The sequence below is a fragment of the Oxyura jamaicensis genome, chromosome 5, assembly GCF_011077185.1.
Source record: "Oxyura jamaicensis isolate SHBP4307 breed ruddy duck chromosome 5, BPBGC_Ojam_1.0, whole genome shotgun sequence".
NCBI classification, from domain to species: Eukaryota; Metazoa; Chordata; class Aves; order Anseriformes; family Anatidae; genus Oxyura; species Oxyura jamaicensis.
In genome coordinates, this window is record NC_048897.1 from 11,283,317 (window position 1) to 11,299,082 (window position 15,766).

Consider the following 15,766-nt stretch of genomic DNA (forward strand, 5'->3'; position numbering starts at 1 on the left):
TTCTGAAGTAATCCTGGTGTTTGGTAAATAACAGAAGATATTATTTATTTTTTCTCACTAAGAGCAATACATGCAGAGTTTCAATCAAGCAGCACTGCAGGTGCAGACTTGGCAGCAGCCAGCCAAGCTCTGAACACCAGTATCAGAAATATAAGAGCTATGTCACAGACAGCTTAAGGGCTACTCCTGCCTGACCCCCCTCCTAACTACTGTGTTGGCTGTGTGTGTGATTTAGGACAGGCAAACAGCTGAACATAATAAAGGAAAGACATTGTGTTGCAAACTTAGCATGCATTTGCATAAAACTGTTCACATGCATAAAAATCTGTTAGTACAAGATGAAGCAAACATTAAAAATTAATTCCTTGAAAATTTACTTCAAGATGCTGATTAAACGTATATAGATGGTGGAAATTACAAGAACTGGCTTCATGATAAAAGAAAGTAGATTTTTAAGGAATAGTATAATGAAACTTATGATATTTTAATTAATATTTATTCTCAAAAATATTTGATAAACTAAAGAAAGGAGACATTTCCCAGGCATAGAACAGAAGACGCTTATCCCCTACAGAAACTCTCTCCCCAGTAGTGAAATAACTGCTTACTCCATAGCAGGATATTCCATAGTGCTTAATACAACTTGACACTTTCTGAACAAAGAACATTGCCCCTTTGACTTGTCCTGTGATGCTTAACCAATCTTGTAGACTCACAGCCTAGCACTGCAAACACCAGATGCACTGCAATAGTTCAAATACCCTCTAAGGTACTTCTGAGCAGCCTGTTTTGCCAGAGTATACAGAAAAACTGAGGTGAAGCATCTGAACAGTTTACTCCTAAGATTTCCATAAAGTGAAGGAGATTGTCCTATTCTTTCCCAATACAGATTAAGAGTAACTTTAAGTACCTAGGAAGGAAATCAGAGTCCTGTTCAATTAAATGCTGAAACAGAAACTGGCCTCCTCCTCTCGATGGCTTTTAATAATATAGAAATCTGAAGGCAAATGAAAATTATGATGCAGTAGCCTGAAGTTTCTGTCCTATATAACCTACAAAACTAAGCAACTCCCAAAAGACAAGTATGAAGTGGCAATTCTGCAGAGGGCACGCCAGGAGACTGAGGATAGGCACTTGACACCAGGCTCCTCCTCGACTTGAGGAAACCCTGCCAGTGCCATGTCAACCTGAGTGGCATGAGAGAGGGCACAGAGATGTGGACTAGCTTGACACATCTTCACGAGTCTGGGGCTGATCACTGCGGACAAATGAAAAGGAGTGGCTCTGTGCATCCCCAGAACAATTAATGGAGACAGAATCAACACTATCACACCTGAAAAAATCTCCCACTGGATTTAAGTTGTTGCTGCCAAAGAGCCTTTGAGAGCAGAGACTACTATTTTCCAGGGAAACACTTGTTCCCTAAAAGGAGATACTTTGAGAAACTAACTGTATTATGAGCTCAGTCTTGAGATTGATAATTCATCTGCTGCTCTCTGTCCTTGACCCACAGTCTGCACTACATGATTTGCAGAAAAATTTCTTCAGAAATATACCATCTTTTCTTCCTGTTCTATGACACAGAATTGCCTGTAGTTCAGCTTCTCAACAGCAATGTCTGGAAAAGAAACATGGAACAAGACAAGTTTCAATTTGTATGCCTTTTAGCAATGAGGTTGAACAAAAAAATAAAGTAATATAAACCAACACAAACCAGAATAAGCTGGGCTAGCATTACATCATCTAATTCAATTAACAACCAGGCTGATGCAAATGCTTTAAGGCTATCCCCTAAGCTACAAAGTCTCTTTGAGCTCTCCTTATTAGTACACAGGGACATCAGCATCATTTAGCTATCAGTCCCAAAGCCAACAAAACATTTTTAAGGCAGTGTTATCAGGATTCCAGTTAAGCTCATACAATGTATAATGCTGTCTGGTTCAGATATTCCCTACAATAACAACAGTTGGAAATACTACTAGCATTGGTACCAACTACTGAAAGGGAGAAACTTATTAAACTCATCATCTATATATACTCTTGCCAATATTACTCTAATGATATTAAAAGCTGATGTATAGTCTAAGGCCAAGTGCTTAAGCTATACAACGGAAAGTAATGTTCCTAATTCTCTGTACAAGTCATTTAACTTCCTTAAACTTCAATTCATATCCTGGTACAATAAGAAAATTCATTAATTCCTTACTGGGGTACTAACAGACTAATACAGGCACCATTTTGTGCCCATCATTGAGGCACTGATTTTAAATCAGAACTTAACCACTAAATTTAACAAGTCAGAAAATTCTGTTTCATAAGTACATTAATGCATTTAATTTAATTAAAACCACAACAGTACAGAAGCCTTCTTCAGAGGCAAGTCTAAGACCTTCAGGAAAAGGATAACAGAAGAAAATAACATGACAAATATTGTTCAAATCATTTAAAATGCTGCTGAAGAGAACTCTCCAATACTACCATAAGCAGTGCAATATAAAAAATGGAATAGAACCAATTAGATGTAGACCACTGAACTGAGTCCACAGACAGTAAGTCTCAATACATGACTGGTTTTCCTGTCTGGTGAGATGTTATCCAATCTCAGAGTAAGTAGCCTTAAAGTGAAACATTAATTTTCCAATAATAAAACGTTATATACATGTATTTTAAAATAACCTGTTTTCCACCAACATGGATAAAACCCCATTGTCCAAACTTGATGTACTTAAAATTCAGATGCATGTCCTCCACAGTCACTGAATTCAAAATAGTCTACCCTTGCTAATGAAACCAGCAATGGAGAGTCCGCTTGAATTACCTGGAGCACAATAATCAATATATCCAACAAGAAACAAGATGTCACAACAAGGCCACATAATATATCGTATCCTTCACTTCCACAGCAAGACTCCAGAGGATGAGAGAGAGTGAAAGAGGAGTGCAAGTGAGAGCACATGCAAGAGGAAGCAGAACAGATCACTGACTCACTGGAACTCTTGACCAGGGACTGATCTGTAGTCTCTGAAGCTGATACAAATTTTCTGTTAAAAGAACTGGCTTCAGGTTGGCTACAAAGGAACAAGAACAACTATATATGGATTGTTCTTACAGAGAGCGAAACAGAGAAAGCACAATAAAAATACAGACAGGATGTAAAAACAAAAATCAATTTAGGAATTACACACTTTTGCAATTGCACACACAACATTCCCACAATTAAAGATGTGCTGAATGTCTTACTGTTAGAGTAGCAAAAGCATTTACTATGGATTAGACAACAAATATATGAACGCATTGTATAAAGATTGCCTAAATAATTGCTGAGTTTGCAGAACCAAGCTTTTACATTCACCAGTGCCCTCAGCTGTAAATCTGCAACAATTAAAAGTGTTCCTTGTATTCTAAAGCTAATTAAACTACTTTGCTGAAGGTGCTGAAACCATGAATTTTAGGGACGTTCAGTGATTATCGCCAAGAACAGGACAGGTTTCATATTTTCATTTTTATCCTGGCATTTGGCTACAATTCTTACTTCATCATTGATACACAGGGAAAACTGTTTATACCTAGCAAAAAAACATAGTTAAAATGGGCACCTACTAACTACCCAGTGAAAGATGTGTAAATGAAAGGCATCATTCTGTTAGTAACAAATTTTTCTTTTAAAAGATGCTGTTGATAGACTAAAGCAGTGTAAAAGCAGAACCATCTATTGCAGCTTCATAAATAGTACAGAGAAGCACTGGGGTTTTTTGGTCGGAAAAAAAAAAAAAAAAAAAAAGCATTAATCTCTGGTGCCTTTAGCACAATTATTTCATATTTGTGTCAATCATTTAGCATGTGAGAAATAGTTTCTCCAAAGAACACAGGTAAAAAACTGCTGCCATTCTTGGGTATCCACAGGTATTTCCTGGGAGCAAAAGAGATATGGGAGAATGTTGTGAGTGAAGGAATTAGTCCCTCAGTTTTCAACACTCAGAATTCAAGTCAGTTCATTTAAAAAATGAACGTGTAATTAAAAATATTAATTCGATATCAGTATAGTTTCTGTGTATATAGTTACACTGATATTTCATTTGCTAAGTGAAATTGAGTGAGTAATGCTGAACAATGTGATAATGTTGCCATGATGGGGAGGACAGTCCACTTTTGTTTAGAACAGAAATAAGAAAAATGCCTAAAAACGAAAAAAAAAAATGCCTAAGAAGCAGCTTTGGCAAGCTCTATACACACATTCAGAAGTAACCCTAAAATCTCTCCTAAAGATTTAGGCTGTTCAAGAAGCGAATGCAGCTCCAGCTGAAGGAAGCACAGCAGCGGACAGACTGACTCCTTCCTCTTTTACACCCACATGCATCTCCTCAATTTGTGTGCATGTGTGTGGTGTGTTATTTACTGCCAGGAGTCAGGAGGCTGTTGACTTGACTTGGCACAACGAAGTCCAAACTGACAAAGCAGCTTGCTAATAATCAAAATATAATTTGGCAATCACCACTAAAAATTTATTGCTGTCCTCAGGCAAAGCATCGCTTGCTAGTAGAAAATATCAATATCCTCCAAGTATTTTAGCTGTAATTTGAACTGCAGCCCTAGGAAATAAAGTTTGTAAAAGGAGCGTGGAATTTTGATTGTGTCATTTTTGATAATTACGATAATAGTCCCTGTACTTTAGAATTTCTTTACCTTTCCTATCATAGCTAATATTTGCCAGGAGCATTGAGGAGAGCCAGCAATTTCAACTTTTGCAGCACAGTTTTAGTGGTGCAAGGACAACATATTGGACCCAAGCATTAAGGCAGCAGCACCCAAAACCACCTCAAAAGCAACTCATCTGATTCATAGCAACTCATAAGCTATGAATTAGGTGAAAGTTAGGTGCCTGTAACCCACAGTAACTTGGATGCTTGAGACAAAGCTCCACATTTTCAACACAAAATACACAGATAGTGAAAATTATTTTGCTGCAAATATCAAAATCCCTGCTGTGTACCAAGTGATAAGACAAGAGGAAGATGCCTTAAGTTGCACCAGGGAAGATTCTGGTTGGATACTAGGAAAAACGTATTCACCACAAGGGTTGCTAAGTATTGGACCAGGCTGCCCAGGGAAGCAGTTGAGTCACCACCCCTGGAGGTCTTCAAAAAACATGTAGATGTAGAGCTTAGTAACATGGATTAATGGTGGAGTTGGCAGTGCTAGGTTAAAGGTTGAACTAGATGATCTTAGAGGTCTTTTCCAACATAAATAATTCTATGATTCTACAATTTTAAGTGTCAACCAGAAGTCCATTTGGGGTCCATTAATTATACATACTTCTGTGAGTGAGAAGCAAGTCTTACAGGAGCAATCTAGCAGGCATGCTCAAAATGCACCTGTCAGTGATAACACTGAATTCAACACAAAGCTGAGTACTCACAGCCATTTTAAAATGAACACACATGCCAGAAGCCTGTGGTTCTGCTGCTGTAATTGTGGCTTTTGATATCGTAATTAGCTACATGAGAGAACCCATACAAGAAGTGGAAGATATGAGTTTCATTTTCTCAAGCAGGTGTCATTTATTTCAGCTAGTGTACAAGGAACGCAGGAGTCACAGAGGCAAACATAACCCTCTATATAAACTTGATAGCTGAAGAATTCACCTGGAAGGCTGAAACATCGGACTAACTGAATTTCCTGCATAGCACTGGCCATGCTGCTAGTTTTAGTCCCAGGAACCGTGCATCCCTGTTTGTAGAGCAACTGGTAAAGCAGAAGATTTTGACTGTTCTATGCGGCTTCATGGCACCCTCTTGGGAAATGAGAAATACGGGTTTAAATGTAAAACTGAGAAAGAAACTGAACTCACAGCTCTCTTGTCCTGGCTGAATGGTTTCCTTCCCAGGCTATTATTCTGAACACAGAATAAGCCTGTCAAGTTAAACCAAGAGAAAGGTCTTGGCACCTAAGAGAAGATACTCAGTTTTGGCTCTAAATCTCAGCTCCACAGAGCTGTCTAATCCAGGCTACAATTACGTGCTGAAATCCAGGACAGACACAAAGTGAGACACATCCCATAGGCTTTTCCTAATAGCATTCTTGCTCAGCCATTTCAGGATTGTTCATCTCCAGACCGTGACCCTACAAATTTGACTTGCACCACTAAATTTCACTTACTCTACATCAAGCTCTAAACTTCAGCATTTTAAATATACTGTACCTACTTTATTGAGGCAGTGGCAAGAAGTCTGAAGTAACCTCTCAGTAACACTGGGAGGGACAAATGATGTAGTTCCAAAATCCCAGGAATGGAGCGGACCCAGCTTTCTTCCAGGCTTTGACTTTCCAACTCCATTCTGGCAGGCAGGACATCTACCTTTTAGGTACTGCAACGTTCAGCACAGCAATACCCATGTCCCCCTTTTCATTTGAACTACAAGCAGAACGAAAGAACAGACTCCCTTATCACTGGAAAAGAAAGTGATAGAGTGGCAATAGCTACCTACAACACTCAGTATTTTGAAAAGTCTCACATAAATTCTGGAAATTTTGAGAAAGGATTTGTTTTCTTTTATTTTTCCTAGCTCCTCTACCACCAGTACTCCTGTTCAGGAAACACTTGAGAACATCCTTAAATCGCCACATCTTTTCTCACAGAACAAAGCTGGATGCCATCTTAGGCACAACGGTCTGAACTTTGCTGCAGACAGATCATGCCAACTCTTAAACCTCACAACAGCTTCTTTTAGAGCTGAAGGAATTACATACATATACACACACACGCACCAGCTTTAGCCCTCAGGCAGCCATTTTGAAAAACCATGAGCTCTCTGCCATTTCTTCCCATCTAGTCAAACCCAGAAACACAGTTGCGTGTTTTGCATTTGTTTTATTTTATGCAAAGGAGGGCAGACACATGCATACCTGTGTAATCTGTGCTGGAGATGAGACTACTGGAAGTAGAGCAAAGAAAACACTCTCACAGCCTGTTCCCACAGCAGCAGTAGCTGCACAGTCATAACCATGACAGCTGAGGAACCAGGCCAAGAAATGTTTGCTGTAAATACATTCTCACTCAGTTGTTAGGCTTTTTTTTTTTTAATCCTCAAAGACAGTTAAAATACATTTACTGCAAATGCTTCCAGTTCAGCACTATGTTGCTGGCTAATGTTTTTGTTTTCTTCTGGCTTTTCTAACACTTCTTTTTATGACTGTCAATTTCTTTCACAGACTATAATCCCTTTTTATATCAACGGCTAACGCAAGCCAATAAAGCAACAGGGATCTGTACAGATCCTCCTTCCTTCATTAAGAGAAGAAAAGCAACGAAACAGGTTTTGTAGCTTCAGCTGGAACAAAAGAATCAAGCCTCTGTTCGTTCTATCACACCTTTCCCAAAACACACAGGAGCACTGGAGGCAAAGGGATATGGCACAGGGTGGCAGCAGGAATGCTCCGGCTGTGAGGATCTCGGAGGGCAGGGGTGGCAGGAGGGGCTTTCTGCTGTCTTCCACGGTGTGGGCTGCAGGACACCCCTCAATCTGTGTTTAGCTTCTCTTCTCCAGGAAGTGTAACTACTGCCCCTGCAATATGTACACACTGCTTGGGACTGGTTTAGGCAGTTCTCTCTGAATAGACAAGGCCCTTCAAGACCATTATTAATATTTTAGCAAATTAGTGATGATTACACACAGAATTCCTGTTAACGGGCTTTTCTAAAGATCAACACCACTAACTAAAGCTCATAGAAATCAGTTTCACTGGTTTCAGTGGGCTTTGGATGAGAAGTTAGGTTATTTGTCCTTTAGTCACAGCAAAAAGGATGCAACAAAAATCAGGATATGCTTCCCCGCCTCCCCAGGCTCCTTTGTAACATATGAGAGGGCATTATATTGTACCCTCAAAACAGGTTCCTTAAATTTGGTGATAAGGCATGTGCCTCTTGACCTTCCCTGCTTTTAAATGAAAGCTCATGAAAGATTTTAGGAAAAATCTCACACGCCTTCAGTTACTGTCTGTTCCCTGCCAGTTGCAGATACATGCCAATTACGTGCAGCCTTAGAAGCGTATCAAAGCAGACCTTACTGCAAAGTTTGGCCACCGCTATTACTGAATTTTGCTCCCCTTTTCAAAATATCTCAATGGCAGATCTTGACCTTTCTAAATAAAACAAATACATTGTATCAATGCTCCTCTATATAACAATGAAGTGTCTGGATCTTTTTGTTACTGTACTTTGGATCACAAAAATAAAAACAGAAAAGCATCCCAACTGCCTCAAGATGCAACAACTCTTCAACTCTTCATGCTCTGAAGAACAGTGGTATTTCAATATTTCCCTCCATGCTCTCCCCCCCCCCTCAAAATCACAAAATAACAGCCTCTGGCCTGTCCTAACAATCTCTATGTTCACCTCAGGCTAAGATAACTCAAAATATAAAATTGAAACAGAAGACATACTTTTAAAAAAAATGCTGAAATGCTGGCAACATTTTTTTTTTTTTTACATGTAGTGACACCTGGTGAGACTACCATATTTTAAAATTATGCACTGCAGAATATAAACACATCTTAGTAGCTCATAATATAAACACAGCTTTGTTTAGCTCTCTGAAACATAAACTGTAAATATCCTGCTACAGACTACATGCTTCAGTTTCTCAATTACTTGCAGACCAGATAAATGAATATTTCAAAACAATTCAGTGTAGAAATTAGTAAAAATTTTCAACTGCAAAATGTTGCAGAAACAAAATATAGAGAAACATATTAATTACCTGCCTTTAGCATACACAGGTCATGTACATCTATTCTGTCGATAAGGACAAGTGTACAGCCTGTTAAATGTATATTAGAAGGCAAAAATATGATTAATACTGATCACTATTCAACCTCCTGATCACCTCTGCTACAATTCCCCACCGCGGCACCTCAACCTTTTCCTGTCTCTACAATCTACCACCATAATGCAACTTAAATGTCTTTAAGGGAAATCTCTTGATGGAGTGCCCTTCCAAAACCAAGGAGTGTTAAAAACCACAATCCAAAAATATCTTTTTGCTTCTTGCTTTACTGCAGTGCTTTTTTTTTTTTTTCCCCTCCAGTTGCTCTTTACATTTACAATAAGAATAATTTTCATCATTGACTCACTACTACTATTCAGGGGATCCTTTCAATTCATTTGAAACATAGTTGCAAAAAATCAGAGCCATCAACTTGTTATTGTTGCCTTTCTCCTGACCCAAGATGTCATTCTCTGCTGAATCCCTCTCACTGTTCCCTCTCATCCACCCATACACTCTCACTAATTTTATCCCAAAAAGACATTTTTCTCCACCACACTACTAATAATTTCAACCTACAGCAAGCCCCCAATGATATACATTTCATCACATAAGTGATGAAACTTTTTTTTTTCTCCTAGTTCATAATTAGAATGCTCATTCAAGACAAAGATTATTTGGGTTTGAATATTTTGTCTCAGCCCACGGGGATCTGATGTAGCACCTGTCAAGTGGTCAAATGGCTTCAAGTGCTACTGTGGAAAATATGCTCTCATTCATTATATTGAAACTTGCTCATTTGACTGAAAGACTTAATTATATATTCATTTGAGCAAGACGCAAGATGTCTTGCAAGCATGTCTGTCTAGCTTTGTGATTAGGACACACACAAGAGAGACACCTGCATTTCATTTTAGGTTTTGATCAGTGGCTAGAGCATTCAGTCTTCTCTTTGAAAGGCATAACCTTCTTCTCCTCTCTGAGCTGCAGATAAATTATATATTCTGCTAGTCAAATAAGCAGCAGGATGCCTATTTTAGAATTAGTCACAAATTCACAGAAAAATTTAGGTTGGAACGGACCTCAAGATGTTTTCTGGTTCATCCTTCTACACAAAGCAGGACCAACTGTGAGCAGGTTGCTCAGAACCTTGTCCAACTGAGTTATGAGTACCTTCCAAAAGAGAGATCTGTCATCTCTCTGGGAAAACTTCACTGTGCACATACAGGAAGCATCTACCTCCATCTTCTCTGTACATATCAATTAGGTAGCTACAGACAATAGTTCAGATGTCCCTTTAACCTTTTCAAAATCAAATAAATCCAGTATTCACGGTATCTCTTACTACATTCTTCAGACCCCTTACCCCTTTGATGGCTCTTTGCAGAAGATGCAAGTAAGGTAGCATGTACCATCAGGTGTTAAGCAATTGTGCATGCATCTGTAAAAGATACTAAGCATTATAGTATTAAGCTACAAATGAAGTTCCAGATGCATATATGTATACACACTCACACAATACTATAAAAATACTACCACAGTGCTGCTCTTAAAATAGCTCTGCTCTTAGCAGAGAACTTCAGAAGGGAAGTGGCACACAAAACCTCTACCTCCAGCCAGAACGTACAACTATACATATAATAACCACATAAACTGAGTTGAAGTTTTTTTTTTTAAAGGACAAGACTGAATCTTAAAACTACAGCTCTAATCTGCTTTAGGTTAAAAAAAATCATTCTGGTAATTTCCTTTGCTGAATTTATGTTCTTTCAACACATATTTGTAGGGGATAAAGTCTGTCCATGCTTCAAAGTGCAAGACCCCATTTCCTTTTGTTCATGTGCATGTGCTCTGCATTAGAAGGCTTGTATCATTTGCTTTCTGCTAGCTTCTCTGTACTATTTCCATTCCAATTATATCCCTTCCAGTTAAAGTTCATTTAATTTTCTTTCAGAACGTACCTTTTATAAAGCCAAGGCACTAAACTGTTGCTAAAAGGAACAAGGAAGAAATGGAGATTAGATAAATTCCAGAGAAGTTTGTTGTCTTTCTAGGAAAAATGTGTTCATCCTTCTCAGGTATAACTAAGGAACCTTTACAGCTCACAACACCTTCAGCAGTTCTGACGGTTAGTTTTTAACCATACTATTCCAAGAAGGCTGCCAGTGTACAAGATGTTCTTGCTGCTCTAGGGGAGCAGGGTAAGGAAGAAAGAAATACAGGAGTCTTGCCAGGTAAGATCTGGCTAGTCTGCAAAAACATCGGTTAAAATGTCACGTCAGGGTAAGAAATACTGTTAAGGATGTTAATCAACCAAAGATCCCTGCCTTGTAAAGAGAGCAGCTTCTTTGGGCTAGTTCCAAGTGGACTGATAGCACTTAATAGAATTGCTCACATCTATAATCCCTATTGTGTGGGCAATGCTTGCTTCTCATAGTGACATAATTTTATTGTTAAATATAGAACACTACATGCTGAAATATGCACTTTATACCTGTAGTCCACTCTGTACTTTTATTTCAACCTAATGAACTCTGTTATTCCACATCTCGTAAGATGTGAGCAACCAACATGTGCTATCCTTTACATTAAAAGTTATATACTCTGAACAAAAAATCGCCTTCACTTTTATTACTGCTGACTACAGTAACTATTAGATTGGTGGTCAACTGCAATGCCACTTCCCTTCTGCCAGCCTTTTGGCAAAACAATTGCCACAATATATTCTAGGTTGTACAGCAACCAACCTTGCTGAGCCTAGATTAGTACAGGATCATGTCTACACTCTTCTATTTACTCCTTTGCTGCTGAACTGTCAAGATGTTCTCAGACTGTGTTATGGTTTTAGCTGGGTTAGAGTTAACTATTCATAGAGACTTATATGATGCTGAGTTTGGGATTTTTGATGAAAAAATGGGGGCACACCAGAGGCTCGGAGGGGACACAGCCAGGACAGCTGACAAGAGCAACCAAAGGGATGTCCCATACCATGGGGCATCATAATCACCAATAACAGCTGGGGGAAAGGAGGAGGGAAGGTGAACATTCAGAGTGATGACATTAATCTTCCCAAGCAATCATTCTGCTTTCCTGGAAGTGACTGAACACCTGTATGCCAAAAGGAGGCAATGAATGCATTCCTTGTTTTGCCTTGCCTGCACGCATGGCTTTTGTCTTACCTAGTGAGCTGTCATTATCTCAGCCCATGAGTTCTCACACCTTTATGCTTCCAGTTCTCTCTGTCTCACCTGGGGAGTGTGAGCAAGTGGCAGTGTGGTACTTGGCTGCCTGCTGTGTTAAACCACAATAGACAGAATTGGAAATGGTGCTAGAAAACTTACAGTACAGGATCTATAATACAGTGCTGTTATAGATTATATGGACTACATAAAGTCCTTGTTGCAATAGCAGTTTAAACCCGACTACAAGTTTTGCTTGCCTTCCCCCACCCTCCCACCCCTTTTTCTTATAGGTGCTCTTCCAAGGTTCTCAGCTGTCTACCTGACACTTACTTCAGAGCTTCTCAGCAACATAAATATTCAGGCACAGCCCTTAGGTAACTTTCATTAAAAAAAAAAAAAAAAAAAAAGATAAAAATCAGAATCTTTACTATATTTAGCCTTAGGTTAACCAGGACTCTTTTCCACAGCAAATATACCAAGACAACGCATTTTGAGGAACCATAGCACTGGATCAGGAGACACACAGAGTAAAGGAGTGAGCACTGAATGAGACTATATATAAGAGGAGGCAGCTTCTGAAGTGTATGTTAAGTAGAAAGCAAATAGGAAAAGCCCAGTGCCACACATGACCATGGAGAATTATCAAAACTTCTCTGCACAGGCTTTAATGGTATCTTCATAGAAAAGATTTCAGAACTATCCTTTCAAAATTTCAAGTAAACCAAAAAATACTCAGTTCTACCTCACCTAGAGGCTACCAAAATTCAAAGGAAGTGTTAACTTCCTTCGTGGATGAGTTTTTATATGAAAACAACTGTTGCAGGGAAATGAGTAGAGTTAAAGTCTGAATAAGAGGAATGATCATCCTGCAACATAAACAGGCCTACAGTACATCTCATTATGTTAACAAAAGTCATTTCTCAGCCACAACTAAACCTCGGATCATATGGCCCGTGACAACTGGCCACTGTAACTTCAAGGCGTGTAAACTAGAGATGTTTAACTGAAAGAGTTATAAGTATGTTCGTATGTTCTATGAATATCAAATATTCCACTACTGCTTGCAGGTCACAAGAACTAACAGTTTCTCTACGTAGACACATGTCAAAAGGGGAGCTTGGATCCAAAACTGGTGGATATATTATTTTTTTTTTGGGGGGGGGGGGGGGGAGGGGAAGGAGCAGCACTGAAAAGCCATTCAACCAAGGATGAGAGGAAGAAAACTACACGTGTATTATGAAAAGCGATGTTTGCAAAGCTCTTTCAATACTTGAGTAGGATATCCTACCTGCATGAAGTGCACAAGGAACCACAGAGTGTATGTATTTAACAAAATGCATTTTCCAGACAAAGAATTCCAGAGATTTGATAAACTGCAAGAGTAAAATAAGCATTTAAATACTAATTAAGGGCACAGACCAATTAATTACGAGTTAACAAGTTAATGAGTCAACAAGTCTCCGTTAATACGTTTGGATACTAGACCTTCCAGTGCTTTACTGGAGTATCTGAAGCATGATCAACTCTGAAAAACTGGTTCTTTTGTATGGAAAGGAAAAAACTTATTTATAGAGCAAATACAAAACCTCTTAAAACAACAGACACAAAAAAGCCCCTGTGACCTAACAGTAAACACCATTATGAAATACTACCAGTGTTTTTCATGTGAAAGCCTGGGAACTTCTGACACAATCGGTTCCATCAGGTGTTTTCTACCTGGCTGACTTAATTATTTTAAGAACTTAGTATTTTATCAGCTTCCCTGAGTGCACAATAGCTCCTTATATTAGACTATAAATCTAGATTAGGGAGCTAATTTAGGTTGTTTATATGTAGCTATAGAGGTAAAGCAGCTATTTTTTAAGAACACTGCCTTAGAAAGTTAAATACAAGGAGAAGCATTTTATTCTTGGAAGCAATTTTATCCTGTCAAACAATTGGTAATAGCCAACCAACCAGAACAGATAAAGAGAAAAGAGGAAACAGTTTCAAAAGACCCAAGAGATCACAAAACCATTTTCAACACAAACAGAATGATATTTATCACATGTTGTAGTCCTCTCTCATTCAGTTGTCCTAGGCTCTAACACCAGTTACTGGTCAATCTCAAGCATGGGTTAGCCACGTCAGAAGGGAGATATTACAGTTTTTATAACCAAAGCAGCATGTGTAAGTCTGGATAATTTGTCAGTCATTTTCTAAAGACTACCTGTGTATCTGAAAGAACCTGCTGGTTCTTTCTGTGGGCTAGGAGTTTCTTTCTTCATGGGAGAAGACACAAACAACTCCTTCCAGCGCAGATTTAAGCAAACCCTGATTATCAAACAGAGGCAAAAATGCTTCAGGTGAGAAGAAATTTAGCTATTAGGCCTTCCTCTTTCAGAAGGTAGGTTCCATTGTCAGTGAAATCCCTGATGCCCTGTGTATTAATGGACTCTGTCTTGTTCCTGTTGCAGTCGGGCAGCACGTAACCACTTCACTGGCTGCTAGGGAGCAGTGAGCTCATTACACAGCACCATCAACACCCTCCACAAGGAAGCTGGCACACACATCTGGGGATACCACCGACTGAAGTAGTAGCACTGCAGTGCCTGCCAAAAGGTTTCAGTCTCCCAGGGCTGAGTATGTGAATGCAGCAGGTGCTAGCTTCAGCTCTGTCTTTGAAGTTTTAGGCTCTAGTCTTTGTCAGCCTGGCCAACGCAATGCAACACATGAAGAGGGCAGAACAGCCTTCCACAGCTATTGGCATGAATACCTCTTATTTTTAAATGTCAAGTCTAGACAAAGAGGTTCTCCCTTAGATTTTGGCACACACGAGTCCTTTCTGACTAGGGCAACATCTGCCGCTATTCTAAACTCTGTTAGAGAAGAATTCAGTTAAACTGGTAACAGGCTAGAAGAAGAAGAAGGAAAAAAAAAAAAAAAAAAACACCTCCTTCTCAGTCATTAAGGGAGCATAAGGTTTGCAAGTATTTACAGAACACATACAAAAACAAAACCTAGTGATCTCCAAGCTGTACACATCAGGGTGTACAACAGATGTCAGCCATGAACAATATGGGTCACTTCCAAGTTTAAACAGAGAACCTTAATGCACTTAACGCATTTTTTCAGCTGTTTGTCTCATTAGCACTTCACAGATCTTACTCGCACTAAGAAGGAAAAAACGACCTGTCAAGAAATAAAGAAGCCACCCTGCTTCCATATGCCAGGAGCTTTATTAACCAACGATTTATCTGCACTACACAGAGATACTATCTAATGATTTTCATGTACCTGTCAAATGCCATCCAAGAATTCTTAGTGCTGTTGAATAAACAAGCACATACGGGAATTCAGCTGTAGATAAGCACAGACACCTATACATACAAATTCTTAGACATTTGCAAAATATTACTTAAAAAAACACAAAAATGCATTAAAATGGGGTGATCCACTCATCAAATGCATGGAACAATGACTATGTGAAGAGAATAGGTAAATACAGTAAATATCAACTTTTTCTCTTACCTGGAGAGAAAATAAAATTCTCGTATTCTCAGAATGGTCATAAGGTGACTGAACGTAAGTGGAAGTCATGATCATATGTTGTAATAAATACTTGAAATGCACAGGAAGTACAATTAAAAAAATAACCCAGAAGCTTTTTTCTAATTTTCCTTACAAACATCACTTCCAAAAGGGCAGAAAATTGCAAATCAAAAGACCAGAGACAACACCGTATGAGTTCTGTACCACCAATCTTATTGGTTCATTTGAGATAACCTCCAGGGATTATTGTTTCAAATGCATATTGCTTGCAGTTTGTCTGCTATGGAACTT

At 38.9% G+C, this 15,766-nt stretch overlaps 1 protein-coding gene across 2 annotated transcripts in view; it reads right to left on the reverse strand.

The window, feature by feature from the left end:
- Window positions 1–15,766, reverse strand: part of NUBPL (nucleotide binding protein like) — an 89,930-nt gene that overhangs the window by 42,414 nt on the left and 31,750 nt on the right. The window lies entirely within an intron of this gene.